Source organism: Cebus imitator, unplaced genomic scaffold (assembly GCF_001604975.1).
Source record: "Cebus imitator isolate Cc_AM_T3 unplaced genomic scaffold, Cebus_imitator-1.0 Scaffold863, whole genome shotgun sequence".
Lineage (NCBI taxonomy): Eukaryota > Metazoa > Chordata > Mammalia > Primates > Cebidae > Cebus > Cebus imitator.
In genome coordinates, this window is record NW_016108178.1 from 346,226 (window position 1) to 368,366 (window position 22,141).

Consider the following 22,141-nt stretch of genomic DNA (forward strand, 5'->3'; position numbering starts at 1 on the left):
TGTGCCCCAAATAAACTCAGGAACACCCCGTGAAGAAAAAAAAAAAAAAAGTTCACCCTCTCCTGCTTTCTCATCTACTCGAAAATGAAATTCAATGTAAACTTCAGTTCATTTCCTATGGAAGCCATGTCATAATTTTGAATGCTGAAATCCCAAAAGATCAAAATCACGAAACTGTAATTCTGGGAAAAAACATTTTAAAAAACGTTAAAGCTGTGAATTTACATTTTCAAAAGGGGATTTACTTGAGACACATAAAAACATGACAGAACACTATAGGCTACTTTACACAATAAAATAGGCAAAAATACATTTTTTTTGCAAGCATAAGCACTTGGGTATTCTAACAACAGTGTATACTCATTACTATAACAGTAATGAGCAAATAAATATATATTTATTATATATTTATTTCTTCATATTCATGAAGAAATAGGTTAAAAAGGGAAATATGTAAGTGCATATTGCTATTGTTGGAAATTGTGTGCACCCAGATTTAAAATTGCAGTTTATCTGAAATACTGTGCTGCACAACCCAAGTCTTTTGATGGGACCGGAAAGGGAGTCAAAGGGCCAGAGGTTCTCGGGTCCCTTAGGTGATGGCCACGGGAAACAGTTTCTACTCCATTTTTCTCGTGGGAAAGGAAATGTATTTCAGGTTAGACTATAGAGTTGGTTGGAAAAGACTTTAAAATTCTTCACCTTTTTTTTGCTCTCATTTTGTATTCATAAAACCACTTTACCAAGGATTACAACAGCAAAAAGGGAGCATTTCCCCCCATTATCAAAGTTATTGCCATTGAAAAATCATATGCATTTCCTATCTATCTATCTATCATGGATTCGTCTATCACTGTATTCATTTATTTGGTCCCCAGTAACTTGATGAACTTGAATCACTCTCCCTGAATCTGAGTCTGGGAGACTGAAAAAACCAAGGACCAAGACTCTGAATTAAGGTAAATTAACCTCCATTAGGGACGCTAAGTAGATTTTAATCTATATGCTAACTTCAATCATTAACAGTTGAGAAACGTTCTGTGCTGAGCAAGATCCTAGGGACATGTCTGTGACTAGCTTGACAGAATGATGTGATGATTAGTAATGTCTGCTTGAACTCATGAAGGAAATTCAGAGTCTGTGTACTGCAGAGACTCCACCCTGGCTTAGCGAATGCTCCCTCAGGGGCCTCTAGCCAGAAAACCTCCTGGTAGTATCACTCAAACCTTGAAATACTACATTCGGCGCAATATGAAGTCGTATTGTGTGTGTACGTTTCACCTTCAGCAGCCTGCAGCTTAACTTAAAGCAAATCAAACCAAATGCCCACTCTGTTGTAATGATTATAACCTGTCCCATCCATTATTCTGTCAACGACAAAGGAAATGACTTATTGGAGAATGCCTATTTAGGCTTCTGTCTTGTAGGAAAGTCAGCCACCCCATACATTAGATCCGGTATGTTCATGGTGCTATGGCTATAGACACACCCCATTCATTAGAAAACTTAGAAATAATCTCCTATCTTAAAATTATTATTGCCATCAAATTCCCTCTTATTTCACTTCCCAAAGTGGTGATGGCTAATCTCTCATACTTGTAATTATTTGCATTCTTTCTCAGTCAGCACAGAGGATTTGTGTGTGTGTGTGTGTGTGTGTGTGTGTGTGTGTGAAGGGGGAATGGGGATGGGTAGAATGGGATGACTCCAATGTTTACTTTGCATTTTCAAGTCAGAGATGGAAGGCACCAAATGGGGACTCATTATTAAGCTAAGGCTCCCACAGAGTCAGATGCGGAAGTGGGCTTGTTATGTATGGGTAGGGCTTTCAGCATATGACAAAAGGATCTTTTTTAAAAACAGTGTTGGAAAAACTGGTTTTCCAGTTGGAAAAAGTAAAGGTTGTGAACTTTGTGTGTAAAAAAAAAACCATGAAGGACTGGAAGGGAATGCAGGTGTCGTGTTTATAAGCTTTTGGTTCGAGTCCCTCTTAACAAGGTCTCCAAAGCAGGAAAACAGGAGGGAACAAAAGGTGAAAATTAAGGTGGGGCTCTGGGGCCCTGCAGGGCGCTGTGGGCCTTGTGTGAGCTGGGACTGCACCCGCAGCCTGCTTGGGCTGCTCTTCTCCCGCCAGGGAAAGCCGGGTGGCCGGGTCCTGCAGCCGTGCCTGGACTGAAGCCGTCCCACATGTCCCCACCCTCCAGCATGTGCTCACCTGTCTCCCTCTTGCACTAGCCTCAGAACAAAATAGAATGACTAAAGGACAGCAACTCCTGAAGACAGTCTGGAAGTGCCCAGAATGGGAGGCATGGAAGCCCCTCCCCAGGAGGACTCTCCCTCATTGATGGACCATTGTTTTAATTTGAATTTATTTAATTGTTTACAATTCACTATGCTATGTATTTCATCTTTGCCTTTTTTGCAATACTGGAGGTATAAATTGTGTAGAGACTTTCAGAAAGTTCTAATTCATTGATAGATTTTTGCAAATTTGACTTCACAAAAGTATATTATCACAACAACGAGTTTGTGTGTAAACATTGTGCCTGTTTAAAAGAGCAGAGCCACATAGAAAAATCTTGAAACATCTTCTGTAAATGGAGAGATGTTCCTTTTGCACATCCACATTTGTGAAAGATAAAATTTCTCAAGATCTCGGATTTTTTAATATGTTTATGTTATCATGGTGATTCACTGTGGTTTTTTGATGGATCCCATCACCTAAGGGACCCGAGAACCTCTGGCCCTTTGACTCCCTTTTCAGTTTCCTAGGCCCATGTTTCTCAACTATGAGTGCCTGGAGATGAGCCGGGCAATACAAGAAGCCGCAGGATAAACATGGTGACGTAGGACATCAGCGTTTCCTTAGGATCTGGGAATAGGGAAGAGGAAAAGGAAGAACTATTATATATATCAAATGCCTTTTATATCTGCTAATTAATATTTAATCTGTTTTAAGTTGAGATTGAATTAACAAACCATAAAATTCATTCCTTAAATTGTACAATTCACTGGTTTTTAAGTATATTCACGAAATCATGCAACCTATCACTATCTAATTGCAGAACACTTTCATCACCCCTAAATGAAAAACCATGCACATTAGTAGCCATTCCCCATTCTCCACTTTCCTGGCACCTGGCAATTATTAATCTACTTTTCACTGCATGGATTTGCCTATTCTAGACATTTCATATAAATGGAATCCTACAGTAGGTGGCCTTTTGTGCCCAGCTTCTTTCACCTAGTATAATGTCTTCAGGGTTCATCTGGGTATCAGTACTTCATTCTTTTTTTGTGACTGGATAATACCATTGAATGGATATGCTAACATGTTTATTCATTCATCACTTGATGGACATTCGGGTTGTCTCCACTCTGGGACCATTATTAATAATACTGCTGCAAACATTTGTGTATAAGTTTCCTATGGACATATGTTTTTACTTCTCTTGGGTATATACCTAGAAGTGAAATTGCTGAGTCATATGGTAACTGTATGTTGGACTTTCTGAGGAACTGTCAAGTTATTTTCCAACTCAATTACATTTGCACTAGCAATGTATGAGAATTCCAATTTCTCCACATTCTCACCAATATTTGTTATTACCTGTATTTTCAATTACAGTGATCTTAGTGGGTGTAAAATGGTATCTCATTGTTTTAATTTGAATTTATTTAATTGCTAAGGATATTGAGCATCTTTTCTCGTGCTCGTTAACTATTTATCTTTTTTGGAGAAATGTCTATTTAAATCCTTTGTCCAGGTTTTAATTGGGCTACTTTTTATTGTTGACTAGTAAGGATTCTTTATATATCCTAGATACTAGATCTTTGTCAGATATATAATTAGCAAATATCTTATTCTATTATACAGTTTTCATTTTCACTTTCTCAATAATGTTCTTTGAAGCATATAAGTTTTATAATTTTGATGAAGTTTTATTATGTATTTTTTCCTTTGACTGCTTGTGTTTTAGCTGTCATACCTAAAAAGCCATTGTCTAATCCAAGGTCATAGGATATTTTTTAGCTTCATTGAGGTATAATTTATAAACACAAAACTGCACAGACTTAATGTATGTATTTTGTTGAGTTTGAACATGCATACACATGTGATATCATTTAGTACAATCAAGGTACTAAACATATTCATAACTTTCAAAACTTTTCTTGTATTCTTTTATGTGTGTGGTCTTTGTTTATTATTTTTCTGTATGGTAAGAAAAATAATATATATATATTTTTTCTCATATTGTTTTTTTCTCATTTTTTTTCTCATATTGTGAGAAATGAGAACTATCTTCCTAACATGTTTTTAAGTACACAATGCAATATTTTAACTGTAGGTGCTATGTTGTATGGCAGACCTCTAGAACTTTTTCATCTTGCATGACTGAAGCTTTATACCCATTGAGCAACAATTGCCCATTTTCAACTCATTCAAGCCCCCGGTAATCACAATTCTATTTTCCTCTTCTGGGTGTTTGACTATTTTAAATGTCTCATATAAGTGGAATCACCTAGTGTTTGTCCTTCTGTGACTGTCTTATTTCACTTAGCTTAATGTCCACTACGTTAATTCATGTTACTACAAATGGAAGGATTCCCTTTATTTTTTAGGGTGGAATAATATTCCATGGTATGTATATGCCACCACTTTCTTTATCCATTCATCTGTTGACAGACATTTAGTTTGTTTCCTTATCTTGGCTATTGTGAATAATGCTACGGTGAACATGGGAATGCAGATAGTGCTTCAGGATCCTGATTTCAATTCTCTTAGTTGTATACACCCAGAAGTAGGATTGCTAGATCACAAGGTAGTTCTATTTTGAATTTTTGGAGGAGCCTCTATACTGTTTTCCATCATGGCTGCATCATTCTCTACATTCCCACAACACAATAAAAATGGTTTCAATTTCTCAATGTTTTCGCCAACGCCCATGATATGGTTTGGCTCTGTGTCATCATCCAAATCTCATCTTGTAGCTCCCATAATTCCCATGTATGGTGGGAGGGACCCAGTGGGAGATAATTGAATCATGGGGGTGGGTTTTTCCCACACTATTCTCATGACAGTGAATAAGTGTCATGAAATATGATGGTTTTAAAAAGCAAGTTTCCCTGCACAAGCTCTCTCTTCTCTTGTCTGCCGCCATGTGAGATGTGTCTTTCACCTTCTGCCATGATTGTGAGGCCTCCCTAGCAATGTAGAAAACTGTGAGTCCATTAAACATCTTTCTTTTGTAAATTGCCCAGTCTCAGGTATGCCTTTATCAGCAGCATGAAAATGGACTAATACAACTTGTTACCATTTGGCTTTTTTCTTGATAATAACCTTCCTAACAGGTGATATGTCATTGTGATTTTGATCTGCATTTTCCTGATGATTAGTGACATTGAGCACCCTTTCATATACCCATTGGCTATTTGTATGTCTTCTCTGGAAAAATGTCTATTTTTATAGACAGCAGGCACTACATTTACCATCAGAACTCTTCATTTTGTATTTTTCCTTAAAATTTTTATTTTTTATTAAAATTGCATGTATTTAAGGTGTGTGACATGATGTTTTGATATACATATACACAGTAAATCAAATACTACAGGGAAGCTACTTAATGTATTCCTGTCCTCACACAATTACCATTTTTTGTGGTAAGAGCACTTACAATCTGCTCTCTTAGCAAATGTCAAGAAAGGATATTAAGATTTATGCCTGTGTTTTCTTCTAGGAGTTTTATAGTTTTATCTCTTGTGTTTAGGTCGTTGATCCATTTGGAGTTAATTTTTGTATATACTATAGAGTAGGGGTCCACATTAATTTTTAAAGATAGATATCCAGTTTTCCTACCACAACTTGTTTAAAAAGATTTGTTAAAGAAGGGTACCACGATAATTTAATGAGACACTCTTATCCAGCAGAGAGAAGTGAGTACCAAAAAAGATATTAAAAAATAACCCCTTAAAATGTGAAAATTCAATTTTCACAACCCATAGATTCCTAAAAAAGGCAACTTAAAAATCCCTACCAAGCAGAAAATGAATGAAAACGAAATGACAGAAGAATCTGAACGATATTTACTTGGGGTTTATCAAAGAGCCAAAGGGGGAAAAAATTGAAAAGAACAAGAAATAGGGACATCCAAGGAGCCAAAATTACATATGTCAGAGAAAAAAATATTAAATTGAAACAATTAAATATCTTGGATTTGACAAATATGGTCAATATAATTAAAATTACAAAGAAATCATTAGACTAATGAAAGTGAGAATGTATAAATATGATGCTAATTCATTCATAAGAAATTAATAAGTTAGAGACAGTAAGATATAAAAAACATGAGAACACTTGTGAAACTTGGAGGATAAACGAATAGACTTAACAGGATTTTAGCTGATAAATGTTGACAAATGGCCAAGAAGAGAAAGACGCTAGAAAAGTAACACTCAAAGTGATAATGACACAGAGTTTACTAGAAATGAAGAAAGAAATGTCTCTAGATGGGAAATTAGCTGTAAGTGTCGATAATAATAAAATTAAGTCAGCAACCAAAGCAAAACTACAGAGCATCATGAAAAAGGGAAAACTTTAGGATGCTCCCTGAAGTAATAGACAGTATCTACAGAGGGAAGTCAATAGTATCTAATCAAACTTCTCATTAGCAACAACAGTAAAATCTTCAGACTACTATGGTAATATGTAATTCTATAACTGACTGAATTATTAAAGATGGAGGGAAATGATGATTGTTTTAGAAATCTAAAGACAGTAATGGTATATCTGTATTTTCTCACTAATAAAAAGAATGTAAAGTAATGGAACAGTTTCACACTTAGAATAGTGGCTTCAAATGCCTGAAATTCAAATTAATGATTTTTACATTTTATGTTGTAACTCTTGTTTGAGTTTTATCAAACAATATGCTTATTTTGTAGGATGCATTCTGATGTTTTGTTTTAACTAAACATATCATAGAGTTTTTTTAAAAAACAAACATTGCTTAATATAAATTCAAATGGTGTTCCTGCATTCGGTGACCAATTAAGAAATGTGATTCGGCTGAGACAGTGGCTCATGCCTATAATCACGACACTCGGGGGAGCCGAGGTGGGCAGATCACTTGAGGCCAGGAGTTCGAGAGCAGCCTGGCCAAAATGGCAAAACGCTGTCTTAACTAAAAATACACAAATTAGCCAGGCATGTTGGTGTATGCCTGTAATCCCAGCTACTCAGAGGCTGAGACATGACAATCAGATAAACCTGGGAGCCATAGGTTGCAGTGAGCCAAGATTGCACCCACCACACTCCAGACTGGGTGACAAAGCGAGACTCTGTCAGAAAAAAAAAGTGATTTTTTAAAAGCTACTCTTAAACTAGTAATAAGAACAAAATATTCACAAAACATCAACATAGAAAATTACAAAATGTTTGCAAGGGCACAAAAAATAATCTTAAATGGGGAAAATGTTACCTTCATGATGCGAAAAGGAAATGTGTCCCAAATCACCTGTAAATATAACGCAATTCAAAATACCAAAATGTCTCAGTGTGGTGGCACACACCTGTAGTCCTAGCTACGTGGAAGGCTGAGGTGGGAGGAGCTCTTGAGTCTAGGGTTTCGAGGCTGTAGTGAGCTGTGCACCACTGCACTCTAGCCTGGGTGACAGAGTGAGACCCTGTTTCTAAAAACTAACAAAAAAAAATAGCCAAAATGATTTTTTAAATGAAACTTCACATGTTGATAGTAGAATTCACATAGAAGAGCAAAATGTCACTAATGGCCAAGGCAATTTTGAAGAATCATAAATTTGCAGTCTCTCCCTAACAAATCTTTTATTATTAAAAAGCTGATTAACACAATATGATATTACCAATAAAAAAACAGTTAAATGGGGGTCAGGCCCGGACCTGCGCCACCTCAAGATGTAAAGTGTAACACAGGGGTCAGGGTGGTCAGCGTGGGCCTGTGAGGCCTGTGGGTGTCCGCATCCCACAGCTCCCCCCGCAGCCGGTTCCACAGTGGTCTGCTCCAGTTGCCGCCTGTGGATTCGGGTTCCAGACTGAAGGCTACCTGTTCTCCAGTGCCCTCCACCACCCCGCCCCTGTCCACAGCTCCCCCCGCAGCCGGTTCTGCAGTGGTCTGCTCCAGTTCCAGACTGAAGGCTACTGATTCCAAGTTCTTGGGTTACTGCAGCAACCACCAGAACAGGCTTGGTGCTATGTAGGAGCCCAGAGCTACTCCTGAGCCCTACCTTGGGCTGGTCATGGAGAAGCTACACAGGATGGTGGCAGCACTGCTGGAAAGTATGGTATCAAATTCTAATGGTTTTCCATGGGAATTAGTGATATGGGCAGGTGTTATTGGATTTGTTGCTATTCCCCTTTTCCTGTGGAGAAGTTTTAGATCAGTCAGGAGTCAGCGATATGCGGGAAGAGAGAAAAAGCTTGCTGCAGAGATTTCTGAGCAAATCAAAGAAAAATGTAACCTACTTGAAAAATTTAGTTTTCTACAAAAAAGTGAGAATCAGAAGCTTCAACAGAAACTTGAAGCAATGACTGAATTACATGAAGAAACGACAAAGAGACTTTACAAAACATTCACTGTAGAGGAAAATGACCAGTTAGAGAGACAAGAGAAACTTTCTAAACAAGACAAAAAGATCAACTATACCACTGACCAGCTGGACAAGTATAGAAAGCAAGCCCAACATCTTGAAGAAGAGTTGGAAAGAATGATTCTTCCTTATCAAGACCAGATTTTACTCCTTAAGAAAAAAGCACATGACAATTGGTTGGCAGCTCAGACTGCTGAAATTAACCTCAAAGGATTAAGAAAAGAAAATGCTAAGTACAGACAAAAATTAGCTGACACAGAGATGAAATTCAAATTTTTACACAAAGATCCTTCTGCAGTTGATGTTCCAAACACAGGATTTGGCAGAGAGCATTACACATATGTTACCGATATGAGAAGAGGAACTCCTTTCCCCCCACCTCCACCAGGAACCCTGTTTGGAGTTTCTCCACATGATTTTCCACCAAGTGATTTCCCAGGTCCACCATATGCTCCATTTGCAGTGAGGAATGCCTATCCACCCCGGGGTTTTCCTCCGAATCTTCCATCGAGACCTGGATTTTTTCCCCCAACCCCCAAATATTGAAGTTAAAAGCGAGTTCCATGCAGGGTTGATTCCATCTTCTAATGACCCTGCTACTGGAGAAAAATAATTCTGATTGATCTCAAATTCCCTTCAAGACACTTCTGCCTTCCAATAAGCCTGCTATTGAACATCCAAAACAACAGCAAGACAGCGGGCAGCCCTTGTGTTCTCCTCCAAAGTAGTTGTTACTGACCTTGAGTCTCCATTAAGATTGATTCCAACTTAGAGTGAGCCTGCCACTGAACATCTGACATCACAACAACAAAGCTGGTGGTCTTTGTGTTCTCCTCCCAAGAGTTGTGATTGATCTCAAGTCCCCATCAGGGTTGACTCTGCCTTCAAGAGAGCCCACCACTGATCATCCCTCAACACAGCAAGAAAGCTGGCAGTCTTTGTGTTCTCTCCCAAGTGGATGTGACTGATCTCGAGTCCCTGTCATGGTGGACTCTGCCTTCAAGTGTGCCTGCCACTGAACATCTGCCACCACAACAAGAAAGCTTGTGGTCTTTGTGTTCTCTCCCAAGTAGTTGTGACTGATCACGAGTCCCTGTCAGGGTTGATATCACCTTCAAGTGAGTAAACATCTGGCAGTAAACATCTGGCACCACAGCAGGGAAGTTGGCGAATCTTGTGTTCTCCTCCCAAGCACTCTGGAAGGATGTCATGTCCCAGTCATGATTAACCTTTGCCTTCAAGTGAGTCTGCTACTGAATGAACATCCAACAGCACAACAAGAAAGCCGGCAGTCTTGTTATTTTCCTCCCAACTATTTGTGACTGATCTCAAGTCCCCGTCAGGGTTGACTGCCTGCAAGTGAGCCTGCCACTGAACATCCAGCAGCACAGCAGGTCAGCTGGTGGTCTTTGTGTTCTCCCAAGTACATTGACAGATCTCGAGTAACCATCAGGGTTTACTTTGCCTTCAAGTCAGCCTGCCACAGCATGAACATCTGACACCACAGCAACAAAGCTGGTGGTATTTATATTCTCCACCCAAGTATTTGCTACCGATCTCAACTCCCAGTCAGGGTTGACTCTGCCTTCAAGTGAGCCTGCCATGGAACATCCAGCACCACAGCAAGAAAGCTGGTGATCTTTGTGTTCTCCTCTTAAGTAATGTGACTGATGTCATGTCCTCATCAGGGTTGACTTTGCCTCCAAGTGAGCCTGTCACTGAACATCCGGCACCATCACAAGAAAGCTGGCGGTCTTTGTGTTGTCATCTTAAGTAATGTGACTGATGTCGTGTCTCTGTCAGGGTTGACTTTGCCTCCATTTGAGCCTAGCACTGAACATCCGGCACCACCACAAGAAAGCTGGTTGTGTTTGCGTTCTCCTCTTAAGTAGTGTGACTGACTTCCAGTTTCCTTGAGGGTTGACTTTGCCAACAAGTTAGCCTGCCACTGAACATCTGGCACCACAGCAATAAAGTTGGTGGTCTTTCTGTTCTCCTCCCAAGTAGTTGTGACTGATCTGGAGTCCCCATCAAGGTTGAATCCAACTTCAAGTGAGCCTGCCATTGATCATCCGGCACCACAGCAAGAAAGCTGGCGATCTTTGGGTTCTCCTCTCAAGTACTTGTGACTGATCTCTAGGCCCCATCAGGGTTGACTCCACCTTCAAGTAAGCCTGCCACTGAATATCCAGCAGCACAGCAATAAAGCTGGTGGTATTTTTCTTCTCCCAAGTAGTTGTGACTGATCTCGAGTCCCCATCAGGGTTGACTCTTTCTTCAAGTCAGCCTGCTACTGATCATCTGGCACCACAGCAAAAAATCTAGATGTCTTTGTGTTCTCCTCTGAAGTAGTTGTGACTGATCTTGAGTCCCCATCAAGGTTGACTCCACCTTCAGGTGAGCCTGCCACTGAACATCAGTCACCACAGCAAGAAAGCTGGCAGTCTTTGTGTTCTCCTCCCAAGCAGTTGTAACTGATCTCGAGTCCATGTCACGGTTGGTTTCACCTTCAAGTGAGCCTGCTCCTGAACATCTGGCACCACAGGAAGAAAGCTCGTGGTCTTTGTGTTCTCCTTCCAAGTACTTTGCACAGATCTTGAGTCGCCGTCATGGTTCACTTTGCCTTCAAGTGTGCATGCCACTCAGTTAACATCCGACACCACAACAAGAAAGCTGGCAGTCTGTATATTCTCCTCCCAAATATTTGTGACTGATCTCAAGTCCCTGTCAGGGATGACTCCGCCTTCAAGTGAGCCTGCCACTTAATATCCAGCAAGAAAGCTGGCAGTCTTTGTGTTGTCCTCCCAAGTAGTTGTGACTGATCTCGAGTCCTCGTCAGGGTTGGCTGCACCTTTAAGTGATCCTGCCACTGAGCATTCAGCACCACAGCAATTAAGCTGGTGGTCTTCGAGCTCTCCCACCAAGTACTTCTGACTGATCTCGAGTTCCCATCAGGGTTGATTCTACCTGCAAGTGAGCCTGCCACTGAACATCCGGCACCACAGCAAGAAAGCTGGTGATTGTGTTCTCCTTCCAAATAGTTCTGACTGATCTCAAGTCCATGACAGGGTTGACTCTGCCTTCAAGTGAGCATGCCACTGAACATCCGGCATCACAGCAAGAAAGCTGGCAGTAAGAGCATTCTGACTGGAGATCAGTCATTACTACTTGGGAGGAGAAAACAAAGACCTTCAGGTTACTGGCAGTGGTGCCAGACATCCAGTGGCAGGCTCACTTGAAGGCGGGGTAACCCTGACAGGGACTCAAGATCAGTCCCGACTACTTTATGTTCTCCTACTAAGTAGTTGTGACTGACCTCAAGTCCCCATCAGGATTGACTTCGCCTTCAAGTCAGCCTGCCACTGAACATCCAGCAACATAGCAAGAAAGCTGGCGGTCTTTGTGTTCTCCTCCCAAGTCATTGTGACTGATTTTGAGTCCCCGTCATGGTCAATTCCGCCGTCACGTGAGCCTGCCACTGAACATCCGGCACCGCAACAGGAAAGCTGGCGGACTTTGTGTCCTCCTCCCAAGTACTTGTTGCTGATATGGAGTCCCCATCAGGTTTGACTCTGCTTTCAAGTGAGGCAGCCGCTGAACATCCGGCACCACAGGAACAAAGCTGGCGGTCTTTGTGTTCTCCTCCCACATAGTTGTGACTGATCTGGAGTCCCCGTCAGGGTTGACTCTGCCTTCAAGTGAGCCTGCCACTGAACATCTGGCACCACAGCAAGAAAGCTGGTGGTCTTTGTGTTCTCCTTCCAAGTAGTTGTGACTAATCTTGAGTCCCCGTCAGGGTTGATTCTGCCTTCATGTGAGCCTGCCACCGACCATCCAGCGCCACAACAAGAAACGGGTGGTCTTCGTGTGCTCCTCCGAAGTAGTTGTGACTGATCTCAAGTTCCGCCATGGTTGATTCTGCCTTCATGTAAGCCTGCCACTGAACATCCGACACCACAGCAATACAGTTGGCGGTCTTTGTGTTCTCCTCCCATGCAGTTGTGACTGATCTTGAGTCCCCGTCAGGGTTGACTCCACCTCTAAGTGAGCCTGCCACTGAACATCTGGCACCACAGCAAGAAAGCTGGTGGTCTTTGTGTTCTCGTCCCAAGTACTTTGCACAGATCTTGAGTATGCATCATGGTTCACTATGCCTTCAAGTGAGCCTCCCACTCAATGAACGTCTGACTCCACAGCAAGAAAGCTGGTGGTCTTTGCATTTTCCTCCAAGTAGTGACTGATCTGGAGTCCCCATCAGGGTTGATTCCACCTTCAAGTGAGCCTGCCACTGAACACCTGGCACCACAGCAATAAAGCTGGCGGTCTTTGTGTTCTCCTTCTAAGTAGTTGTGACTGATCTGAGTCCACGTCAGGGTTGACTCTGCCTTCATGTGATCCTGCCACTGAACATCCGCACCACAACAAGAAAGTTGGCAGTCTTTGTGTTCTCCTCCCAAGTAGTTGTGACTGATCTCTAGCCCCTGTCAGGGTTGACTCTGCCTTTAAGTGACCATGGCACTGAATATCTGAACATTCGGCACCACAGCAAGAAAGCTGGCGGTCTTTGTGTTCTACCACTAAGGATTTGTGACTAATCTCGAGTCCCCATCAGGGTTGACTCCACCTTCAAGTGACCCTGCCACTGAACATCCAGCTCCACGGCAAGAAAGCTGGTGGTCTTTGTGTTGTCCTCCCAAGTAGTTGTGACTGATCTTGAGTCCCCGTCAGGGTTGACTCTGCCTTTAAGTGAGCTGGCCACTGAACATTTTGTACTACAGCAAGAAAGCTGATAGTTTGTGTTACCTTACTGGCTGTGTTTGTAGACAAACGTGAATGTAACTTCATGCTTAATGAAATAAAATTCTGTTGGTTAAAAAGATAAAAGAGATTCTTTCTCCCATTAAATTATCTGGGTACCCTTGTCAAAAATCAATGGACATCTGGATTCTCAGTTCTGGTCAATTGACCTATATGTCTATTCCATGCCAGTACATAGAGTCTTCATTACTGTTGATTTGTAGTAAAATTTGAAATCTAGAGGTGGGAGTACTGTACTTTGTTCTTCTTTTTACAAAATGGCTTTGGTCATTCTGAATCCTTTCTATTTCCATATGAATTTTAGAGTCAGCTTGTTGGTTTCTGGGAACAAAAGCAACTTGAATTGTGATAGAATTTGAATTGATTCTGTAGATCAACTTAGGGAATACTGCCATCTTGATTATATTAAGGTTTTCAATGAATTTTAAGTATTGCCATCTTGATAATACTATGTTCTTCCCATTTTAAAGAACATATGGTGTACTTCCATTCGTTTAGTTTCTCTTAAATTTCTTCCAACACTCTTATTGTTTTCAGAATATATCTTGTGCTTCATTTCTCGGAGTTACAGCTAGTATTTTTTTTTTTGACGCTATTATAAATGAAATTGTTTTCCTAATCTCATTTCCAAAATGTTCATCTCTAGGGAATAAAAGTACAATTGCTTTTTGTATATCTACTTGTGCATTGGTATCTATGGGGAATTGGTTCTCAGACCCCCACAGATATCAAATGTTGCACAGACTCAAGTCCTGCAGTTGGCTCTTTGGAACCCATATATACAAAACATCAGCCCTCTATACACAGGTTTCACATTTGTTGGATTCTGCATTTTGATCTGCATTTGGTTTCAGAGGTAGAAACTTTGCATATCAAAAACTGGTTGTATTTGTATATTGAGAGATAATGGACATTCCATTAAGACTCAAACATACTAATTCATTTCACAACGATACTGATGTGAAAATACAAGAGATACTCATTTTGATTGTTAATTGGTTGACTATTTGGATAAAGCAGTAAATGTTGTAGGATGCCTTTGGGAGGGAATCAGCATTCGCTGCCTACTGCTATGGATCTGGGACTCCGCCAGATGCTCTGCATAAGTGGTCTTAGGATGTAATTAGCAACAGAGGCAGAACTCCTTTGTGGCTGCTTATTGTCTTGAGGGTGAAGATCTATCCTTAACACAACCCACAAGGTCCTGCAAGGTCTGGTCCCTCCCTGCTTCTTTTGCCTCATTTCCCATCAAGATGTACCTTGCCCTTTGGTTCCCACTTCCTCTCAGTTCCTTGGAACTGTCCTGCACCCTCTAGTCACAAGGAATTTGCCCCCACCTCTCTCTGCCTGGCGTACTCTCTGTGCTCCTCAGGTTTTTCCTCTAGCTGTGTGTCCTTGATCATGGAAGCCCTCCTGGACGCCCGGTCCATTCCCTGCTCATGGCCAGGTCCATGTTGTGCCCTCTGTGCTGGGTACTCAGAATCTGGCTCTTCTGTGCAGCACTTATTCCTGTGATAATTCATCATTGACTGGTCTGATTATTACCAATTCGTTCCATTGCACTGTAAACTCCATCAGTGCAAGATCACTGCTAGTTTTTGCTCACTGTTTTATCCCCAGAATCTGCCATACTAGTAGTTAGCACATAGTGAGCACTCAATAAATTTTACTTAAGCACTTTGGTTTTCAAGCGTGTTCCCCTAAGTTCCCCCACAGTATCTGAATGGTCTAAGAAATCAAGTAAAATGAAAAGAGAGAGAATTAAATATGTTCATCACTATCCAGTTTGGGATATTAGGAAAAAGATTTAAGTATTTTTACCTATGAAGCAATTAGAATACAACGTGACGTGTAAATGGCAGTTTAAAAAAATGCAGTTTTATATCCCTGTATTTAGAGAGACTATATTTGTGTGTACATTCTCACCACTGTGCCACGTTATTTCTCACTGTAAGCTCTAAGGCTTCTCATGTCTCCCTATGTGTTCCTCCCTCTCAGAATAGTATTGCTGCATTAGTAACTACTCCACAAATGCTAGTGGAGCTGATTTTACTGTTTAAAAAAAATACGGTTTTGTGAGGGCTGGATGGTATAACAATTACAGATCATATAATTTATACTTTAAGATTTCAGGAGGATACAAAAGCAGCATATAATAGGGGACTTAAAACCTGATTAGGGGCTGGGAGTGGTGGCTCACACCTGTAATCTCAGCACTTTGGGAGACCAAGGTGGGACATTACAAGGTCAGGAGTTTGAGACCAGCTTGGCCAGCATGGTGAAACCCCATCTCTACTAAAAAGACACAAAATTAGCTAGGCATGGTGGCAGACGCCTGTAGTCCCACCTACTGAGGAGGCTGAGGCAGGAGAGTAGCTTGAACCTGGGAAGCAGAGGTTTCAGTGAGCTGAGATCGTGTCACTGCACTCCAGCCTGGGCAACGGAGTGAGACTCCAGCACAAAAGAAAAAAAAAAGCTGATTAAGATACGAGGACAAAGAAAAGAAATAGCTTAACAGAGTCGGAGTTGGGGATCAGAGCGGTGGTGGGCATTCTGAAGGGAGAAGCCTCTGTTCTCACTTGGGATCACTCTATCATGACATGTTCTAGGAGGGGTTGGGAGTCTACATGCCGGAATGGTTAGGTGATGGAATGCCAGTGGAATTTGCACTGAGGATAGTCGAGCAAAACAGAGAGGGGCTAGAGAAGGGAGGTTGGGGGTGAGTTTCTCCCCATTGCTGACTAGCATGGAGAGATGATGAGTACCATTGCCCTCTTCTACCTAGAATGAGAAGCTGCTGCTCTAAATCATGCTTTTTAGTGGCCCAGTAGCTGAACCTAGTGAACTGAGCACTATAATGAATCTTAGAGCAAAACTCAGAGTACTCTAAGTTTGTGAACTCGTGTACATTTCTCTGGTAGGCCTGACTTACTCTGTAAGGAAATGGAAGCATAAAACATAATAGGGGATGATGACAGGCCAAAACAAGATAACAACTTACAGAGTAACTGTAATGTTTCATCTCATCGAAATGTCTCTATTTACTTTGGAAGTATATTAAAAGTGCTACTTACTTAAAACTAGCGAATTCTAGATAAAGGAGTTTGACATTAGATGGATTTCAAACTTTAGTCTTTGAAGAATATTTGAGTTCTGTAAGCAAACTTTTTCATGTTAAAAACATTTGCATTTGTTAGAGGATTCTAGAGAAATCTGTTTAATTTTCTAGGCAAAAATTTGGTATATGGAGACAGTGGGGGAAAGCTCTTATTGTAGGTTGTACTGAAGAAACACAAAAATAGGATGCTCCTATTTTTTGTTTTTCCTTCCTTGTGATCCTTGCTGGCCTCATTAGTATTGTACAGAACATGGGAGAGGTTAGTGAGAAGGCAAGCCGATTTTCTATGGGTACTTATTATTATGAATAACATAGCACAGAGGAAACAGGTGTGTGAACTCTGTAATATGCCACAGAGTGTGATCAATTTCAAATGGATGCAAGGATTGTTTCCTCTGTCACCTGGCCTCTTCAATTGGCCACTTCTCTCCTTTTTCTTCTGTTAAGTTTATCTCTTGCAGATAATTCAAAACATTTTTCAAAGTAAATATTGATTTTATTCACATTATTAATGTCTAGCTATCAAACATGACAGAATATCTGATACCACAATTTTTAATGTATATATTATCATCATGGTTACTAACTAAAAGTAAGTTTCTTCCTACTGTTACTCCTCTGTCATTCAAAACTTTGTAGTTTTTTTTTTTTTTTTAGAGTGGCAGCGGCTTTATTTTCTTTGGGGCCGCCTGGAAAGGTGGAGTCACGGGGGGCAGCAGGAGGAACGGCTGGGAAGCTGTGTGACAGGGACCTCAGGTGGTGAGCATCTGGGGTTCCCACACTTGTGGGTGCCCATTGGCATCACTGGTGCAGCTGGTGGTGGAAACGGGTTCCGGTCCTTTCTTGTTCGACACAGGGCAGGCGGCAGCCACGGGTTGACTTGCTTGAGGCCGGGCCCTGGGCGCTGCATCCTATGCTCCAGGAGCATGTGGTTCTGTGGCGGGAGCCCCACGCAGGCCCTGAGGGTGTTCTTGATGCTGCTGCGCTGGCAGAAAAGCGCATTGATCACCGGGCTGCTCTGCGGCACCAGCGGCGCCTTGCATAGGAAGCTGAGCAGGGACAGCACGGGGTGGAAGGTCTGCGGCTCGGGGTCAGCGTCAGCGCAGAAGCTCAGGCGCCGGCAAAGCTCGGTCAGCAGCGCCCGGTCTAGTGTGATGGGTGCGGCCAGCAGAGAGTCCTGGCACGTGTCCTGCACACCAGGGTGTTGGTCCCGCCCAGCCTTAGCTCCGAGGTTTACTCACCCCGCGCGCTTGCTGTCGCCCAGGTTCCCACCTACTTGATGACCACGCAATGGTCGGGCTCCTCGCCGGTGTATAGAGCACTGGGTTGCTCCGCACCATGTCGTCCACCACGTTGCTCTTGGACACCTGCTTAGAGCGGAACTGCAAGGCGCCGACAGGTTCTGCCCGTCGTTGTTGCCCCGGTGGTTGTAACTCACCATGGACGTGGTCTTGAGGCCACAGCTGATGAGGAAGTCCACGAGCACGGACTTGACTTTGGTCTGGCCAAACTTGAAGTCACCTCCGCCCACGAATACCCGGTGCTGACGCGCGAGCTCAAGCGCTCCGGGCACCAGGGTATTCTGCGGGGACCCACTGAGGAAGGCACAGCCCTCCCGGATGCTGGCGACGGCGAAGAGCGTGGAGGGAGACACCTGCAGGCCGAGCGCAGTGGTGCGCAGCGGTTCTGGGCCGTGTAGGTGAGGCCCGGAACCACCTCACAGAAGCGCTCTGTGTTGCCCGTCCACAGCACGGTGACTTTGTCCAGCCCCGCGCTAGACCGCAAGTCTGGGATGTCCTTGCGGATCCGTTCAGCTACTGCAGGCGCGAGCCCGGGATGCGGTTGTCCGCGATGAACTCGGGGATGGCAGAGGCCGCAGGGCTTCCATGTGCGGCCACAGTTGCTACTGTAGCTCCCAGTCCAGCACCTTCGCGCGCCGCATCGCCTTGGAGATGTTCAGCAATGAGATGTCCCAGCCATCAAACACGAGGTGGTTGGACGCTGCCATGGGCAGCAGCGCACTGAAGGGCATGAACACCTCCTGGGCCAAGGCGTCCAAGCCCAGGCTCACGGTGCCTGCCTGAGTCAGCGAGCCACAGTAGTTGGCCTCCTTGCGGCCGCTGCACGTGGGCCAGGACAGACGCGGTGGGTTGGCCAGCACCGCAGCGGTGATGGTGAAGCCGTTGTTCCTGCCCCAGCCGACAGGCATGACCCCAAGCCGGGGCACCTGCAGGGGGTCCGGAAGGTGAAGCGCGTGGTCGTGGGTGCACCTTGAGGACGCCCCCCTCAGGGCTGACGCGCGTCATCTGGTACTCCTACTGCGCCTCAATGGCCTCGGGGCCATAGACCATGTCCGGGCTCTCCACGAAGACCTGGGCTGAGGCCTCCATCGCACTGGGTGGAGCGGAGTTGGCTCAGGCAGCTGCAGCGGACACCGCAGCTGTAATATTTTTATACTTAAGCCAAACGTTTGACATCTAAACCTCAAAGACAAAGGGGAAAAAACCCACACGGATTTGTTGCACTAGAGGACGCTGTATTCCAGTTCTTCCTGAGGATTCCTTTGGCCCCAAGTTTGCATTGCCATTGAGCAGATGTGAGAATGCTGAGGGGAAGCCAGCGTTCCTGCCCTACCTTGAGAATTTCTCCATTCCAGGTCATGAGTCTTAGTTTTTAAAGCAATATCCATATCCACCTGTGTTTTGCCTCCTAATAATTAGAAGGATGATTATCTGGAAAAATAAGCATAGATTTTATTGTGCAAATATTTTAGAGCTTCTTTAAAAATTGCCTTGAAGAGCTGATGTGGTATTTCCTTTTTGGGTGTCCCAATGGAGTCCAGCATTTATTTTTTGCAAGCAAATTTCTGGAAATAACCTAAAGTTACTTGGTACCAAGGAGATGCCTATTCAAATCAGACAGTGCTAGATATACTTTGCCACTGAAAGTGATGGCAAAAACCGTGATTCCTTTTGCACCAAGCTAATAGATATACGAAGGTGCAGATTGTGTGACATGGATTCTCAGCTATCTGAGAGTCATCATTAACTCCCTTCCTGGCCACCCACATGCAAGTCCTGTTGATTCTGTGTTATGTTATTCATAATAATAAATACCCACGCAATTACTTCCCAACTGCAAAACTACAGCATTGAAAGTAACTTAAATCTTTCTATGTGGCCCTCCCTAGCTAGTCATGCGTTAACTAGGGTTCATTATTTTCTTGCTTCCCTTTTTATATAATTTTATTGTATAAAATTTATATATTACATAAAATTTTTATATAATTGTATATGTAAAAGGGGAAAGGTATTGGGTACAAATATATGAGTCATATCTATTAATGTGAATGGGCTGGTCTACTAAAAAATGTCTTATTGGGTTGAAATGCAAACCCCAATTTTATGCCGTATGATAAAACACAGAGATTGAAAAGGCTGAAAGTATTGTGTCATATTTTAATTTTAACTCTTTTAACATTATAAAAAGAATATCATGTGTGATGTGATCTTTTGGACTTTTTAAACTTAAAGTTATATTGCTATGATTCATTCAAGTTGTTATGTTTACCTGGACTGGAGTTCATTTATCATGACTGCTGTCAACTATTACATTCCATACCTTTGACATTATTTATTGATTTCACTGTTGGTAGGCTTTTAGGTCGTTGAAGGTTTTGCTCTGAAAAGTAGTGATATCATGAACATTCTTATACATATGTCCTGATGCACAAATGCAACCATTTCTCTGATAATACACTTCGGTTAATTATGTTTAACAATCTACACGTGAGAATGTAGTCATTCTGCTGTCATTGTCTGCATTCCAAACAAAGTTAAGCAGAAATTCATGAAGAAAGTTTCTGGAATGATTAGTTCAACTTATTTCTTACTGATAGGCTCAACTCTAAGGAGCCAGAATTATTTCTGGTCCCTTGGACATTTGTATGGTCTTGTTTCCTCTTAGTACCTGTTGTCAATATAACTAAGACAGAATAACATAGATATAATACAAAAATGTATAGAACTAAGCAGCTGTAATATGCATACGGCTAGATGAAGTTGGCAGGCCCGGTTCCATGAGACACTTCAGATGAAGGTAGGCCTCGTTCTCATTCTAGTCCTTCTTGTAGTGCAGCCTCCTTGAAATCTGGAATGATTTATTGGACTGTCATTGTTCGTAACCATGTGGACAAATGTGGCTGGAAATACCAGCAAATCTTGTATTATCCACGAAAGCAGCTCTCCCTCCAGCCAATACGATAAACCAAAGGATATTGCTGAGAGTTCACTACCTACACTCAACTTCTTCATTGGATATGTATTAAATGTATGCTAAATCTAGCATTGTAAACCACTGGCTGTTCTTGTACCATAGGCTTTTTATTTTCAAGCAGAAAGGTCGCTAGTTTTAAAGGTGTGAAAAATGTAGCCTGGCCCAGCTTAAGTTTCCTTGTTTATTTATCTTAGATCTTCGGGACGGAGAAATCTAAAAAACAAAACCACCCATATTCCCTAGGTGACAGAAAGATCAAACAGCTTGAAGAAAGCAGTTCACTCGAACATCAGACTTACAATGAGTTAAAATGTTTTCTTTCTTGCATTTATCATGTTTCTATTTAAACTCAAATTCTTTTTTTTAATTAAAAAATTGTGTAGGTACATAGGTATATATATTTATGAGGTACATGAGACGTTTTGATACAGGCACGCAAAGTATAGTAATCACATCATGGAAAATGGAGTATTCATCCCTTCAAGCTTTAATCCTTTGTGAACACCAATTTCTTGAAGAGCAGGATGTGCATCCAGGTTTTTAAGAAGATGATTTTTTATTCTGAAGACCTGACCATTTGCCTTCCATTTACAGGTATGCAGTAGGATCACTCAAGCCACAGTTTTGAATGTGCACATGCAATTATATGCCAGGAGAAACTTTCTGCAAGGGCAGTAGAGTTCCAGGTTTCTCTCCCCTCTTAATAGGACCTTTATACTTAATTGACTTAATGTAGAACATTTTGACACAAGAACCTAAAATAAAATAAGTATAATTATTTATCTGGGCTTCAGTAACCTTGGATTTGTAATTCAAAAATAAGAAATGTACAAAAAAGAAAAAAAAGTTGAATGAACTCAGGAGAGGAATAAATGAAAATGACAGAATGATATTACAAAGGAAGACTAAATTACAGGATGCCAAAGGAAGAATAGATTCAAAGGAAACATTAATAAATACATTGAAGAACCATAGTGGGAAAATACTAGCTAGTTAGAAAAGGTGAATGATTCCTTAAGGCTGGGCATGGCGGCTCATGCCCACAATCCCAGCACTTTTGAGAGGTGAAGGCGGGCTGATGATATGAGGTTAGGAGTTTGAGATCAGCCGGGCCGACATGGTGAAACGCTGTCTCTACTAAAAGTACAAAAAAATTAGCTGGGCATGGTGGCCGGCACCTGTAATACCAGTTGCTCAGGAGGCTGAGGTAGGAGAATCGCTTGAACCCGGAAGTTTGAGGTTGCAGTGAGCCAAGGTCACGCCATGGCACTCCAGCCTTGGTGACAGACTGAGAACCTGTCTCAAAAA

At 42.1% G+C, this 22,141-nt stretch overlaps 1 long non-coding RNA gene and 1 pseudogene across 1 annotated transcript; one reads left to right on the forward strand and one right to left on the reverse strand.

Annotated features, from left to right (window-relative positions):
• The first annotated feature begins 2,767 nt into the window (after positions 1-2,767).
• On the forward strand, positions 2,768-6,796 carry LOC108297960. The gene is made up of 2 exons (XR_001822397.2): positions 2,768-3,949; positions 5,263-6,796. It is a non-coding gene; the product is annotated as an uncharacterized LOC108297960 (long non-coding RNA).
• Positions 6,797-17,310: 10,514 nt separating this feature from the next.
• On the reverse strand, positions 17,311-19,102 carry LOC108297950 (annotated as a pseudogene).
• Between the last annotated feature and the right edge of the window lie 3,039 nt (positions 19,103-22,141).